This window comes from Taudactylus pleione, unplaced genomic scaffold (assembly GCF_031769625.1).
Source record: "Taudactylus pleione unplaced genomic scaffold, aTauple2 ptg001842l, whole genome shotgun sequence".
Classification (NCBI taxonomy): Eukaryota; Metazoa; Chordata; class Amphibia; order Anura; family Myobatrachidae; genus Taudactylus; species Taudactylus pleione.
The window spans coordinates 49,346-62,603 of record NW_028286239.1 but is presented as its reverse complement, the minus strand read 5'-3'; the positions used below and the strand labels follow the sequence as shown (position 1 = coordinate 62,603).

Below are 13,258 nucleotides of genomic sequence, written 5' to 3'. Positions count from 1 at the left end.
GGCAATTTTAAATCAGTTTACCCTCCAACTTTGAATCACACAGACAGTGAGTATCACCCTGTATCACAGGCGCCTCCACCAAACGCTGACTGCCCGTCACTCACTGCTAAGAAATCCTGCGAGCAACCACAATCGCTATTCATGCGCAGTGCCTGAAATCTAGCTCCATTGTGTCCGACATTAACATTGCGGCCAAATGTAATAGGGCGAGAGTTTAGAAAATTATTGCGGACATATAGAAAGCTACAACCAGGGCTGTAACCACCAGTAGGCTGAGGGGGAATGGGGGTGCTGCCTTGCACAGCCACCCACACACTTTAACCCCTAGGGGGTCCACAGTCACCCCACGTTATGGAAGGCTACGCAAATCACCCTAGCCTTGCTTTTTGGTCCGTGCTGCTGGCTCTGGGCCTGATTCAGAGCCGGATGCTCTGAACGAGCGCCCGCTCTGAATCAGGGCGTTTTTTTTTTTATTGCGAAGCGGCCTCTTGGACGCTCGCATAGCTGTGGGTTACCACCCACAGCTTATGCGAGCATCCATGATGATGGTCGTGATGGTCAAGACCATCAGGCTTGCGACGAGACCCTTGCGGTAGGGTCTCGTCTGCCGCAAGCCCTGGAGTGATCTTGGCTCTATCAGAGCCAAAATTACTCCCACTGTGGGGCCGGACCCAGACGGTAGGCGTTCCCCTGGGAACGCCTCCGTCTGGGCAGCCACACTCCCGGCACGCCCACCAAAGGGGGCGTGCTGTCACTCAACATCGACAGCACGCCCCCTTTGGTGCGAGACCCATAACGACGGCTTCCCTGTCGTTATTCAGGTCTCGCGCATGCGCACGACGGAGGCGCCTCCGTCGTGCGCATTTGGGCAACATCGACCCGCTTGCGAGCGCTCAGCGCTCGCGAGCGGGTCTGAATCAGGCCCTCTGTTCTCTGTCACGGAGCCGACATTACAGTCATGATGTTGCGACGCAGTTGAGTAGAAGTTTTAAATAGTCAAGTCCGTCAGTTTGCCAGGGGAGCCTGGACCCCTAGTTATAGTACTGTCTGCCACTGTCGCAAGATATTGCTTTATGGGGGGAGCCGCTTCTAATTTTTCGACTAGGGACCTGCAAAATCTGAGGCAGCCTCTGACTGCGGAGGTACAATCACTGCTGTGATATCTGGGAAGGGGATAATAGAACCAAACCATTAAATAATACTTATATATATATATTTTTTTTTAAAGCATGTATTTTAAAAATGCGGGAACCTGAAGCAGGGCTTGCTCACAATGGGAGAGCCTTCTCCTGTAAGTTAAGTTATTCTGGCATAAAATTGCTGGCTCAGCTCAATATTTTTTTTTGTATCATATTTTGAGAGGAAGTGTTTTTTTTTTTTTAATCGTTTTCAAAAATGTGCCTCTTTTTGTTATAGTTGATTCCTATGGGTGCTCCTTTATACAGCTTTAATTTATTGTCTTGTACGCACCCTCTTGCAACTTTTACTTCCATCTGCGCTCTTCAGCTATATGTAAATTTAAATAAATCAGTTTAGTTTATTTTAGTGACCGCGGTTACTACACAGCCCTGAGCTTATCTGCATCCAATACAGCTGTATTCACAGAAAGCCTTTGTACTGTATCCACGGGTAACGCTATCAAACAATTCTGCTTGATCATAGTGTATTTACACAACGCCACCCATGTACGCAACGCTGCGCAGAGAATATTTGTCATTCATATCAGTCCCTGCCCCATTAGAGCTTACAATCTAATCTCCCTGACATGCAATATTAGCACACACACAGACACACTAGGGTTCATTTATTTCAGAGGGTTCATTATGTCGGGGAGAACATACAAACTCCACAAGGTTAGGCCACGAATGGGAATTGACCTCATTACTTCAGCACTATGAGGCAGTAATGCTAACCACTGTTCCACTGTGTTGTTGATAATGTAGCGATATTGCTTTAAACAGCAGGAGGAAATCGGGAAGACAAGTCAATGTACTGAGGACCTGATTCAGACCCGGTCGCTAAGTTGCGCTTGCTCTCTCCGAGCGATTTTCGGCCATCTGCGCATGCGTATAATTCGCAGTACGCTTGCTCAAGCCAGTCTTTGCAATCTGATTTTGGTTGCTCGTAAGCCACTATCAGGTCGCTGCTTTGAGTGGCAGATAGCGCCGTTTGTGGGTGGTAACAGGGGAAGGTGCTTGTGAACAGGGGAGTGGACGTGCGAACGCAGGCGTGTCTGCCCGCCAAAACGCTGTTTAAAGGGCGTGCATAGTTAGCAAAGTAGCGTCATTGTACACCGTCACCTGCCTGTATTTCAGCCCGCACTGATCGCAGTGCGTGCGGTGGGGAATGGCAACCTCAAGGGCTGCGAGCAGCTCCGATGGCTCTCGATGTTACCGATTCATCCTACAATTCCCGGAGATGACGTGTGTTGCGAGTGGAAAGGGGGCTTCTTTATACACTAGCGAGCGCTCATTGCCGAAGCTCGCTAAGACATAGAGGGCGTCCTTACGCGACACAGTGCGAGCGCTTAATTTAAACATCCGTCCCCTTTTTGCCTGCGAGCGACCGCATCTCGCGAACGGGTCTGAATGAGTTCCTGAGCGTACACACCAATAAATTAAGGCCGTCAGAAAATGTGAAGCCCCATGAAACATGAATTAAAATGAAGGAATCTGTATTTTCCCATAAGCTACAAGGAAGCTTCTCCTTCTCCGGATTATTAGGCAGTAAACGAGCGCGCGGCAGGTCACAGGTCATTAATGAGATGGTTCGGCTGTGCCCCGGTTAGTCGCAGCAATGCGCACTTCTGCATTGATAAACAATTGCTGTGACAGCGGGAGCGAGGTTACGTTACATTAAGTTATGGAATTTAGGGCCTGATTCAGACCCACTCGCGAGCGGCTGTACGCTCGCAAGTGGGTCGATGGTCTGCACTGAGCATGCGCACGACGGAGGGAGCTCCGTCGTGCGCATGCGCCAGACACGACGAGCGAAGGACTTTCCTTCGCTCGTTGTGTCCGATCAAAGGGGGCGTGCTGTCAATGTTGATTGACAGCACGCCCCCTTTGGTGGGCGTGCCGGGGGCGTGCCTCCCTGACGGGGGCGTTCCCACGGGAACGCCTCCCGTCAGAAGCCGGCCCACTGACATCACTAGTGATGTCAGTGGGAGTGATTTTGGCTCTGATAGAGCCAAAATCACTCCGGAGCTTGCGGTTGAAAACCTCAACCGCAGGCTCCGGCTCGCAATTTCGATGGTCGCGATGGTCACGACCATCGCGGCCATCAAAATGCACGCTCGTATAGCCTGTGGGTGGTGACCCACAGCTATACGAGCGTCCAGGAGGACGCTCCATGAAAAAGGAGCCCGGCCCTCATGCAGAGCGTGCGCTCTGCTCAGAGCGTACGGCTCTGAATGAGGGCCTTAGTGGCCGAAACTTTCATTCCCCGGGGCTTAAGCTCTGTCCTGGATTTCACGCTGAGAGAGAACAACGCAAACTCTCCATGACCCCGGTACACAATCATTGCAGCCCTGACTGATGGCAAAGGAGTGGTCGGGTGATGTCAGGCTGGATGCAATTAATTGCTAATATATCAATAAAATACAGATTAATAGCACATATAGGGTCTGAGTCGCACACACAGCCGATGTCGGATGCAGTGGGTGGAGCCGCGTTGTATTTATACTGTGCTTGCGTCTAAGCTCCGCCCCGATTGTTAGCGCACAGAGGGTCTCATTCAGACCCGCTTGCAAGCGGGTCGATGTTACCCAAATGCGCATGCGCACGACGGAGGCGCCTCCATCGTGCGCATGCGCGAGACCCGAATAACGACGGGGTGGCCGTCGTTATGGGTCTCACACCAAAGGGGGCGTGCTGTCGATGGTGTGTGACAGCACGCCCCCTTTGGTAGGCGTGCCGGGGGCGTGGCTGGCCAGACGGAGGCGTTCCCATGGGAACGCCTACCGTCTGGGTCCGGCCCCACTTACATCACTAGTGATGTCAGTGGGAGTGCTCTCGGCTCTGATAGAGCCAAAAGCACTCCAGGGCTTGCGGCAGCGAGACACTACCGCAAGGGTCTCGTCGCAAGCCCGATGGTCGCGATGGTCTTGACCATTGCAACCATCATCATGGACGCTCGCATAAGCTGTGGGTGGTAACCCACAGCTATGCGAGCGTCCAAAAGGCCGCTTCGCAAAAAAAAAAAAAAAAAGCCCTGATTCAGAGTGTTCGCTCGTTCAGAGCGTCCGGCTCTGAATCAGGCCCAGAGTCGCAGTGCTGATCTGTCTGAAATGTATTAGAAATATAGTGCGCGTTCCTGGGCGGCGACAGGCGGGCGGCTAATCAGGCGCACGGAGATGCTGCCTCTTATGGGAGAGTTGCGGAAAGTTGTTGCGGGCAAAGATGCTTCATCGCTCACAGTGGAGGCCCATACTCAGGCAATGGGCAGAGCTGGTACAAGTGTCGCGGGTGCAACCTCTGGCGGTGCCTACAGACGTACCAGGCGGTATTGCAGGGTCCGAAGACGAAGTGGGCGTCTCAGTCCTCGCACATGCAGACGCACGGAAGGGCATTGTAGCGACATTAGCATGAAAACGCTACAGCGAGACGGACACGGCTGCATGTGACTCATAGCGCTGTTGTAGTCCGTGTATGCCAGAGGCAGCGCAGCTTCAGCCTGCCAGCGTTATAAGGAGAATCCCGATACCCAGACACCGATTTTGCACTCCCACCGTAAAATCGATCCCTGCTTTTGACAGGTGGGCAAGGGGAGGAGGGGCTTTCGGTGCTGTAGAGACCAGGTCACAACCTGTCACACCCTCTGTGGAACTGAGGGCCTGATTCAGAGCCGGACGCTCTGACCAGAGCGCTCGCTCTGAATCAGGGCCCTCCTACCTCAACTTGGAGCGGCCTCTTGGACGCTCGCATAGCTGTGGGTTACCACCCACAGCTATAGCGAGCGTCCATGATGATGATGGTCAAGACCATCGCGACCATCGGGCTTGCGACGAGACCCTGCGGTAGGGTCTCGCTGCCGCAAGCCCTGGAGTGATTTTGGCTCTATCAGAGCCAAAGTCACTCCCACTGATATCACTAGTGATGTCAGTGAGGCCGGACTCAGACGGTAGGCGTTCCCATGGGAACGCCTCCGTCTGTCAGCCACGCCCCCAGCACGCCCACCAAAGGGGGCGTGCTGTCACTCACCATCGACAGCACGCCCCCGTCGCTCGCCGGGTCTCGCGCATGCGCACGACGGAGCTCCCTCCGTCAAGCGCATGCGCATTTGGGTACCATCGACCCGCTTGCGAGCGTCCTGCGCTCGCGAGCGGGTCTCAATGAGACCCTGAGCCCTTTAAAAACCGTTGCCATAAAAAGCTTACACAGCTACCGATGGGACAAACATTGCGTCGTATGATTGGTCAACTGCACTATGCGCATGCTCTGGAACGAAGCCCACGCATCTCGGCTGCATCGCCACTCAGCGTAACTGGGCTTTACTGGAGCGATCCCGCGTAGCCTAAGTTTGGAGAAGGTATGTTGACGGAATTGCCACTTATGTAGAGTTGTGCACACCCAGGGGTGCCGAGAGGTGGGGGGGAGCAGGTACTAATTACCCAGGCTCAGACTTTTTGGAGGGCCATGGTTGGGGCCCGGGTCCTGCCCCCCCCCCTTACCTCTCAGCCACAGCAGCCTCTCCCCAGCTCAGCACATGCCGCCGCGTGCTGCGGTGGGTCCAGGTAGACTGTTGCCGCTGAGCTCAGCCGCAGTCTCATCTGCCTGCATGATGTGCAAGGGGGAGCGATAGCCACACCTGGATCTGCATCTGGGTGCATGGCGTCCTATTATGCCACACACGGCAACACTATTTTTGGGGTTACCTGGCCACGCTCCCTATGGCCTTGAATACGCCTGGTTTATGGCTCTTTTGCACCAAATATAGTGATGTTGGCTCTGAAAGCAAGCGTGCAGATAGGGGCGGTACAGCCGCAGACATGCGGACAACTCAGCATAAAATCAGGGAGGCTGAGTGGAGGATAGAAGGTATGGGTTACCAGTCCTTGGTTTCTGGAGGAGCCCGGGAGTGCAGGGAAGAAATTATCACACACACCCCCGTAATGAATGATATTTCATAGACGCACAACCATCCCCCTCTTCGGCGGTCACTCCCCCACATCGCCCAGTGCCCGCCGGAAGTCTTGGCGGCTCTCCACACAAATTGTGGGAGAATAAGACAGATTTGTTTGCAGACGGTAACCCATAGCGAGAAGCAAGAAGATCGTTATCGCCAGCGAAAGTACAGATATTTAACAATAAGACTAACGCAGGAAAAAAACTAGGGATGGCCTTCGACGGGTCTACATCGGGGGTTCACTTCGCTGATGGGAAGCTATTGATGGTTTACACCATGAACAGCCACCAGTGCAGCTACATTGAAGGAGTGGGAGTCGGGACTTGGCGAGACAATCAGGGACAGGGCTAGGGCTTAGCAGCACGGCAGGACAGAGCTAAGCTCCATGCCCCCTGCACCGGAGAGAAAAACAACATCGATGGCAAAGAACCCTAGACCATCGGTTTGAAGCCAGAGATGGCTGCTAACTATCGATGGCTGATCGCCATCCCTACAGAAAACTTGTTACAGACAGAGGAGAGCAGAAAACACACGTTCTAGCTGATGGAGTTGAATGTGGATCATGTAGCTTTATTTGCAGGATAAAGTTACACATTATACCATAAGGTGTAATAGTAGGGAAGACATGGAAGGTTTGCTGGCATAATGAAAGTGGTATCCAGAGGCGAGATTATCTGATTGGCTGCAGCTCGGGGACTTTCGCTGACAAGAGAAAAGAGGAAGTTTTATGTCCTGTCTATAACCCACATAACTTACCATGCTGGGGAGACAGGGAACTGACAGACCTTTTATCATACAAAAGACACTTAGCTCCTGTGTATGTGAGTGTCTGTGTGACCCCCCCATGTGTTTGTGCGCCCCCCCCCAGAGGCAGCTGCAGGGAGAACTACATCTCCCAGCAGCCACCTCCCAGTACCCCCCCTGGCCTCCCAGCAGCCAGAGGTGTAGCGTGTAGCCAGGGTGCCTGGAGCACGTGCGTGCTATGGCGCCCCCCCCCCCCCCCCCTCAAGTGTTCCAGGGAGGAGGCGGGTCCAAAAGTAAAGAGAAGTAAAAATAATGATTAGGGGAAGCATCAAAGTGGGTCATGGGCTAATTATATTCCACCTTCCCCCTGTCTCTCCATCCTCCTGCCCCAGCTTTCCAGCCTCCTTCCATATCACTCCTGTAGTAGTACCCCTTATGCAGGGCCCACTGTAGTAGTACCCCTTATGCAGGGCCCTCTGTAGTAGTACCCCTTATGCAGGGCCCTCTGTAGTAGTACCCCTTATGCAGGGCCCTCTGTAGTAGTACCCCTTATGCAGGGCCCTCTGTAGTAGTACCCCTTATGCAGGGCCCTCTGCAGTAGTACCCCCTATGCAGGGCCCTCTGCAGTAGTACCCCTTATGCAGGGCCCTCTGCAGTAGTACCCCCTATGCAGGGCCCTCTGCAGTAGTACCCCTTATGCAGGGCCCTCTGCAGTAGTACCCCTTATGCAGGGCCCTCTGCAGTAGTACCCCTTATGCAGGGCCCTCTGCAGTAGTACCCCTTATGCAGGGCCCTCTGCAGTAGTACCTCTTATGCAGGGCCCTCTGCAGTAGTACCTCTTATGCAGGGCCCTCTGCAGTAGTACCCCTTATGCAGGGCCCTCTGCAGTAGTACCTCTTATGCAGGGCCCTCTGCAGTAGTACCTCTTATGCAGGGCCCTCTGCAGTAGTACCTCTTATGCAGGGCCCTCTGCAGTCGTACCCCTTATGCAGGGCCCTCTGCAGTCGTACCTCTTATGCAGGGCCCTCTGCAGTAGTACCCCTTATGCAGGGCCCTCTGCAGTCGTACCTCTTATGCAGGGCCCTCTGTAGTAGTACCCCTTATGCAGGGCCCTCTGTAGTAGTACCCCTTATGCAGGGCCCTCTGTAGTAGTACCTCTTATGCAGAGCCCTCTGTAGTAGTACCTCTTATGCAGGGCCCTCTGTAGTAGTACCCCTTATGCAGGGCCCTCTGTAGTAGTACCCCCTATGCAGGGCCCTCTGCAGTAGTACCCCCTATGCAGGGCCCTCTGCAGTAGTACCCCCTATGCAGGGCCCTCTGCAGTAGTACCCCCTATGCAGGGCCCTCTGCAGTAGTACCCCTTATGCAGGGCCCTCTGCAGTAGTACCCCTTATGCAGGGCCCTCTGCAGTAGTACCCCTTATGCAGGGCCCTCTGCAGTAGTACCCCTTATGCAGGGCCCTCTGCAGTCGTACCCCTTATGCAGGGCCCTCTGCAGTCGTACCTCTTATGCAGGGCCCTCTGCAGTAGTACCCCTTATGCAGGGCCCTCTGCAGTCGTACCTCTTATGCAGGGCCCTCTGCAGTAGTACCCCCTATGCAGGGCCCTCTGCAGTAGTACCCCCTATGCAGGGCCCTCTGCAGTAGTACCCCTTATGCAGGGCCCTCTGCAGTAGTACCCCTTATGCAGGGCCCTCTGCAGTAGTACCCCTTATGCAGGGCCCTCTGCAGTAGTACCTCTTATGCAGGGCCCTCTGCAGTAGTACCTCTTATGCAGGGCCCTCTGTAGTAGTACCTCTTATGCAGGGCCCTCTGCAGTCGTACCTCTTATGCAGGGCCCTCTGCAGTAGTACCCCTTATGCAGGGCCCTCTGTAGTAGTACCCCTTATGCAGGGCCCTCTGTAGTAGTACCTCTTATGCAGGGCCCTCTGTAGTAGTACCTCTTATGCCGGGCCCTCTGTAGTAGTACCTCTTATGCAGGGCCCTCTGTAGTAGTACCTCTTATGCAGGGCCCTCTGTAGTAGTACCTCTTATGCAGGGCCCTCTGTAGTAGTACCTCTTATGCCGGGCCCTCTGTAGTAGTACCCCTTATGCAGGGCCCTCTGTAGTAGTATCTCTTATGCAGGGCCCTCTGTAGTAGTACCCCCTATGCAGGGCCCTCTGCAGTAGTACCCCCTATGCAGGGCCCTCTGTAGTAGTACCCCTTATGCAGGTCCCTCTGTAGTAGTACCCCTTATGCAGGGCCCTCTGTAGTAGTACCTCTTATGCAGGGCCCTCTGTAGTAGTACCCCTTATGCAGGGCCCTCTGTAGTAGTACCTCTTATGCAGGGCCCTCTGTAGTAGTACCTCTTATGCCGGGCCCTCTGTAGTAGTACCCCTTATGCAGGGCCCTCTGTAGTAGTATCTCTTATGCAGGGCCCTCTGTAGTAGTACCCCTTATGCAGGGCCCTCTGTAGTAGTACCCCTTATGCAGGGCCCTCTGTAGTAGTACCTCTTATGCAGGGCCCTCTGTCGTTATGCCCATATGCATTGCCCCCTGTAGTTATGCCCATATGCAGTGCTCCCTGTATCTGTGTCCATATGCAGTGCCCCCTGTAGTGGTGCCTATATGCAGTGCCCCCTGTATAGGTACCCATATGCAGTGCCCCCAGTAGTTCTGCCCCTTAAAGTAGTGCCCCTTTAGTTCTGCCCCTTAAAGTAGTGCCCCTGGAAGTAGTGCCCCTTTAGTTCTGCCCCATAAAGTAGTGCTCCTGGTAGTTGTGCCCCTTAAAGTAGTGCCCCTGTAGTTGTGCCCCTTAAAGTAGTGCCCCTGTAGTTGTGCCCCTTAAAGTAGTTCCCCTTTAGTTCTGCCCCATAAAGTAGTGCCCCTTAAAGTAGTTCCCCTTTAGTTCTGCCCCATAAAGTAGTGCCCCAGTAGTTGTGCCCCTTAAAGTAGTGCCCCTTTAGCTCTGCCCCATAAAGTAGTGTCCCTGGTAGTTGTGCCCCTTAAAGTAGTGCCCCTGTAGTTCTAACCCTTAAAGCAGTGCCCCTGTAGTTCTAACCCTTAAAGTAGTGCCCCTGTAGTTGTGATCCTGTAGTTCCGCTCCTTAAAGTAGTGCCCCCCCCCCCAGTACTTACCTGATCCATCGCGGCCGTCGTCCATGCTGTCGTTCCTGCTGCCGCGTTGACTGGACCTAACTAGATCCAGCAGGCGCGACGGCGCAGGCCCCTCAGCGCACGGGTGACATCATGACTTCACCCGCGCACTGCATCAGTGTGAACGCTGGCCTCTGAAGCGATCTGAGGTTTCCTTAGCCTCCGATCACTTCAGAGGCCAGCGTTCACAGTTGCAGTGGGGAAGAAACAGTGCCTGGAGCTTGCGCTCCACTGCAACCGCCCTCCCTACACCCCTGCCAGCAGCCCCCTCCCCAGTGCAAAGATGGAGGGGAGATGACCGGGAACCATGGAGACCTCCGCATACCCACGGTATTCCACAATTGGGCGCAAGGGTTGCAAGGTTTTTTACCTCGCTAAACCTCGCCCCCAATTGAATATGCCCCTTTCTTGGAAGAAGCTGCACGTTGTACATTTACATCAGTTGCGGCAGCACCTCCAGCAACCGCTTCCTACAGGAGCCGAGTATACAGCACACGGTCTCGTCCAGCGTGGCCACGCTGGTACCAACGAATCTCATAAACAAGGATACATGCAATTTACTTTCATAGAGACAGAGGTCATTTTATGTTTTCCAAGCGATCTACCAGGTGGTAGAAACTATATACTGGGACACCAGTACTGTACAGATTACCTAACTGCATACAAATTAGCCGCTTTGGCAGATTACTTGATGAAAAGCAACATTTTGCTACTTGTTTTAAACCTGACACACTAACAAATGATACTGCAGACTTGCCACTCAGTACAAAGACCTTATGTGATATGTGATTATTTCATTATTGGCCATAGAAATATTATTCTAAGCTTATATGCTTTTATGCAATTGAATACAAATTATCTCATGAGGTTATTGTTGCTATTTATGTGATTCTTTACTGAGATATATGTGGATATATTTCATTTGTGTTTGAATAAACATATGTGGTATTATTGAGACCAGCCTCCTGTTTGCATAATAGAGAGCATACGTTTATATATTTTTGAAACCATTGGATTACAAAATATATATCTATCAATACCAGCGCAGTGATTATTGTTTTTCTGGTATATCTTCTTTTTGATCTTTTTATTTTTTTATTTATTACCAGTTATTTATATAGCGCACACATATTCCACAGCGCTTTACAGAGAATATCTTACCATTCACATCTTGTCCCTGCCCCAGTGGAGCTTACACTCTATATTCCCTACCACATGCTCACACACATACACACTATGGTAAAAAAAAATATTTTTTTTTTGTGGGGGCCAATTAACCTATCAGTATATTTTTGGAGTGGGGGAGGAAACCGGAGCACCCGTAGGAAACCAACGCAAGCACAGGGAGAATATACAAACTCCACACAGTTAGGGCCGTAGTGGCAATCGAACCCATGACCTCACTGCTGTGAGGCAGTAACGCTAACCATTACACCGTCTGTGCTGTCCTAACTAGACCCTCAATTACTTCCAGCAGGTATTGATTAACACTTTCTAGATATATTACCAGCGCCGGGAATTGTAGCGTTATACTACTTTGTGTGTGGATTCACAAAATACCTATGTACAACGTGCAGCTTCTTCCAAGAAAGGGGCATATTCAATTGGGGGCTAGGATTAGCGAGGTAAAAAACCTTGTAACCCTCGCGCCCAATTGTGGAATACCGCGGGTATCCAGTGGTCTCCACGGCTCCCGGTCATCTCCCCTCCATCTTTGCACTGGGGAGGGGGCTGCTGGCAGGGGTGTAGGGAGGGTGGTAGGGAGATGTAGTTCTCCCTGCACCTGCCCCTGGAAGGGTTCACAAACACACGGGGGGTCACCCAGACACGCACAATCACTTACACACACTCACACACAACATTCTTACACACGCCGCTGCTGCAGGAGACCGGGTCCCGACGCTGGAGGGAGAAGACACCGCTTCGGAAGAGGAGTAATTAATGACTAATTAAGCTAATTGGAAACTTTCAATTGCTTAATTAATCATTAGGAGGGGTGCTGCCGGGGTCCCAGAGCATTTCCCGACCCTAATAAAATATAAATATAAATATTTATTTGGAAAAATTGGTCGAGCTCTGGAGGTGCGCAAAAAAACCCTCCCGGCGCTCAAAAAATCAAAAACCCCGGCCTCAATTGAATGGCAAAAACCCCGCACCTGCAGGAAAAACCCCGCACTTGCAGGAGAAACCCCGCACCTGCATGAAAAACCCCGCACCTGCAGGAAGAACCCTGCAGGTGCGGGAATTTTGCACCTAATTGAATATGCCCCTTAGGGTGCATACACACCTGTACGATATCGGGCCGATTTAGCCAAATCGGAACGATAAATCGGGCATATCATGCAGTGTGTATGCCCAATTTGCGCGTACCCGCGGTCGCATGCGATATCTTGCGATTGGCTGTACTGCACAGTCAATCATACGATATCGCATGTGAGCCTGTAAAAGTTAATGAAGGACAGAACAGTGATCATGCGATGTCCAGGGTGAAGTCAAATCACCCTGAACATCGGCGCGATTGCCGGTCGTTTAGGTGTGTACCCTGCCTTAGGCTGCAAAAGGAGACTGGCAAATGCAAAATGAGATTTCGGGGCAGTTTGGGTTGCATTATAAACACCTGCACGACTGGAGGCATCAATACGCTGCAACTGACATCTATCATTACATGGGATAAAGTTATAACAATCGCCCAATGCGGGAAACATCACAGTCACATTTCATTAAATGGGACGTTCCTGGTGTCACTTCCCCGGGTCCATGCGTGAATCTGTTTGGGACCTAAATTTAAAAAAGAAAACAACTCTGCCCCCAGTTGCCCGCTGACTGTTGGCACAGCTGGGATTACCCTGAGTGTAAGGTGGAAGGGTATATTAGGGGAGGGGGCTGCATGCAGAGAGACAGAGGGTCACAGACCTGCGGTTTCTTTCTTTGCTGGTGCCTGATCCTTCCTGATCCTCCTCCTCTTAGTTCTCAAACAGCTGAGAAAGAAACAAACACCCTCACAAAGCTGCCATCTGCTGCCTGTACCCAGCGTCACTGCTGGCCCCAGAGCCCACCAATAGGCAGCAGCCCAGGGCACGCCCCCAAGCTGGCCCTCTATAAGGGACCAGGCTCAGTGACTGCCAGCAGCAGAGTGAGAGAGCTGAGAGATCTCTGCAGCCCCAGTCTGTGCAGACACTCAAGAACGCAGTTATATAAACTGCTGGAAGAATATTGCTCTAGCTCAGGATACTGACGGCACAAGATAAAGACAGG

The 13,258-nt window shown here is 52.4% G+C and overlaps 1 protein-coding gene across 1 annotated transcript in view; it reads right to left on the bottom strand.

Moving 5' to 3' along the window:
* Window positions 1-13,009, bottom strand: part of ADA2 (adenosine deaminase 2) — a 34,571-nt gene extending 21,562 nt beyond the window's left edge. Inside the window, exon 1 of the mRNA XM_088465073.1 lies at window positions 12,917-13,009. The gene's annotated coding sequence lies outside the window, so the exon portion shown is untranslated. The remainder of the gene's footprint in view (window positions 1-12,916) is intronic.
* Window positions 13,010-13,258: the final 249 nt, after the last annotated feature.